At 35.0% G+C, this 3,133-nt stretch overlaps 1 protein-coding gene across 1 annotated transcript in view; it reads left to right on the top strand.

The window, feature by feature from the left end:
- The window catches only part of ICE2 (interactor of little elongation complex ELL subunit 2), a 90,277-nt gene that overhangs the window by 24,766 nt on the left and 62,378 nt on the right, over positions 1-3,133 (top strand). The gene's annotated exons all lie outside the window — the stretch shown is intronic.

The following is a 3,133-nucleotide window of genomic DNA, read 5'->3' as shown; positions in this document are numbered from 1 at the left end:
GCAAATTGGAAAGATGAAAAGGCTCAATAAGCATGTGCCTCATGAGCTGACTGAAAATCAAAAAAATTGTCGTTTTGAAGTGTTGTCTTCTTGTACACAGCAACAGTGAAGCATTTCTCAATCAGATTGTGACGTGCAACGAAGAGTGGATTTTATACAACAACTTGCAATGGCCAGCTCAGTGGTTGAACTGAGAAGCTCCAAAGCACTTCCCAAAGCCACACTTGCACCAAAAAAAGATCATGGTCACTATTTGGTTGTCTGCTGCCTGTCTGATCCACTACAGCTTTCTGAATCCCCCTTCTCAGATTACATCTGAGAAGTATGCTCAGCAAATCGATGAGATGCACCGAAAACTGCAACAGCTGTGCTGGCACTGGTCAACAGAAAGGACCGAATTCTCCACCATGACAAAGCCCAGCTGCACGTCGCACTACCAACACTTCAAAAGTTTAACAAATTGAGCTATGAAGTTTTGCCTCATCTGCCATATTCACCTGACCTCTCGCCAAGTGACTACCACTTCTTCAAGCATCTCAACAACTTTTTGCAGGGAAAACACACAACCAGCAGGATGCAGAAAATGCTTTCTAAGAGTTTGTTGAATTCCAAAGCACAGATTTTTATGCTACAGGAATCAACAAACTTATTTCTCGTTGACAAAAATGTGTTGATTGTAATGATTCCTATTTTGATTAATAAAGATGTGTTTCAGCCTAGTTATAATGATTTAAAATTCGCAGTCCAAAACCGCAATTACTTTTGCACCTGCCTAACAGTATTTACTGGGTGGAGGCCAAGGATGCTGCTAAACATCCTAAATGCATGTGCCATCCCTTACAACAAAGAATTATCCAGCCTAATGTGTCAATGGTGCTTGTGTTAAGAAACTCTAATCCGAAGGTTTTACAGTTTTAACTTTTAAGTGTAGGTCTTTGTTCATTTTAAGTTACTTTTGTATAAGATGTGAGGTAAGGATGAAAGTTCATTTCTTCCCTATATCTAGTTGTTCTAGCATAGTGGTTTTCAACTTAGAGTGATTTTTGCCTCATAGGGAACATATGGCAATGTCTGGAGACATTTTGGGTTGCCACAACTGAGTAGGGCGTACTTACGACATCTAGTGGGTAGAGCCAGAGATGTTGCTAAATATCATACAATGTACAGGACAGCCCCACACCACAAATAATTATCTGGTCCAAAATGTCAGTAATGCCAATGTTAAGAAACTACTTAGCACAATTGGTTGAAAAGGCTATTTTTTCTCTTAATTACCTTGTCGCTCACATGGATCAATTTCTTGATTCTATATTGTTCCATTAACAAAATGGAACATGTCTGTCTTTATGCCACAACCATAGGGTGTTGATTACTGCAGTTTTATGGTCTTGTAATCATGTGATGGAAGTCCTGCAACTTTGTTCTTTTTCAAAATTGTTTTGGCTCTTATCAGTTCTTTGCATTCTCTTGTAAATTTTGAAATCAACTTGGCAATTCCTACAAAAAACTAGGTGGGATTGTAATTGGGATTGCTTTAAATCTATAGATGTGTTTTACACATATCTTTTAAAGCAGTGTTTAGCTAGATTGCTTTTCTTTTAAAATAAAATCTGATAATCTTTTGTCTTTTAATTGGAAAGTTTAGTCACATTCATTATAATTGATTGGTGTATATGGGCTCTCTTGTGTTTTCTGTTTCTCTTATTTTTTCTGTGCTTCTTTCTTTTTTACTTCTTTTGAGGGAGTTTACCTATTTTCTGCTTTCTTTTCCCCTCTCTATTGATTTGGAATTTCTGCATTCTTTTTCTGTTCTTTTACTAGTTACTCTTGACTTTTTCCAACGAATACTTCCTTTATCCAATATCTTAACCCTTTTCCCAAACAATGCAAAAACCATAGAGCATTTTGACTCTCATCACATCCCTCCCGACTTACATGCTGCTGCTGTTGTAATGCCGTCTTTTTTAACCCTACCTGTATTATTATTTTATATGGACTATGTTTTCATTTACCTACAAAAAACATTTACCAAATTTTTGGCCCATCATTCTTTCTTCCTAAACCTACATTCTGATATCCTTTCATTCTTCCTGATATTCCTTTGATGACAGTCTCTTGGTGGTGAACAATCTCTTTTTTTGTTTATCTGGAACTATTTTTGTTTTGTTTTTGTTCTAGTAAGATAATTTTATTCATACACAGTTCTAAGTTGAAAGTTATTTTTTCTCAACATTCGAAGTTATTCTACATTTTCTGTCTAGTTATTATTGAAAAGTGTGTTATCTGTTTAATTGTCATTTCTTTTAGGAAATCTGCCTTCTCTCTAAACTTTATTTCTATTTTTGGTGTTTTAGAATTTCATTATAACATGCTTAATATGCTTTTTTTTTGTTTAATCCTGCTGGTTCATTGTGTTTCTTGTGTCTGTGAATTCATATTCTTCATCAGTTCTGGAAAATTCTCAACGGTTTTCAATTATTCCTTCTCCTTTGTTCTCTCAACTCTTTCTGGGATTCCCAAATTTCCCTGGGGTAGACCTCAGGCTGTCTTCCATTTCTCTCTTTTTTAAAAAAATTGTGATAAAACATATATAACATAAAATTTGCTATTTTAAGTGTACAGTTCAATGGCATTAAATACATTTATATGGTTGTGCAACCATCATCACAATCCACCTGCAGAACTTTTCATCTTCCCAAAACAAAATTCAATCCTCATTCATATAGTGGTGTATAAAAAATAAAATTAAAATACAAAAAACCAAAAACCTGAAACTCAATTCGCATTGATCAATGACTTCCTGTGCCTTCCTCCCCCCAATTCCTGGCAATCACCATTCTACTTTCTATCTCTAAGAATTTGACTACTCTAGGTACCCTATGTAAGCAGAAACATTATAGTATTTGTCTTTTTGTGACTGGCTCATTTTACTTGGTGTAATGTCCTCAGAGTTCATCCATGTTGTAGTATGTGTCAGAATTTCCTTCCTTTTTAAGGCTGAATAATATTCCTTTGTATGGATATAGCACATTTGTCTATCTGTTCATCTTTTTTTTTTTTTATTTTTTCCTCTATGATATTGGGTTTTTTCTAATGTCTGATGATCCTTGGTTGTTGGTTTATATATATATGA

This window comes from Propithecus coquereli, unplaced genomic scaffold, assembly GCF_000956105.1.
Source record: "Propithecus coquereli isolate 6110/MARCELLA unplaced genomic scaffold, Pcoq_1.0 Scaffold57, whole genome shotgun sequence".
Taxonomy (NCBI): Eukaryota; Metazoa; Chordata; class Mammalia; order Primates; family Indriidae; genus Propithecus; species Propithecus coquereli.
Note: the sequence above shows the minus strand (reverse complement) of the source record. Positions and strands in the feature narration are given on the sequence as shown.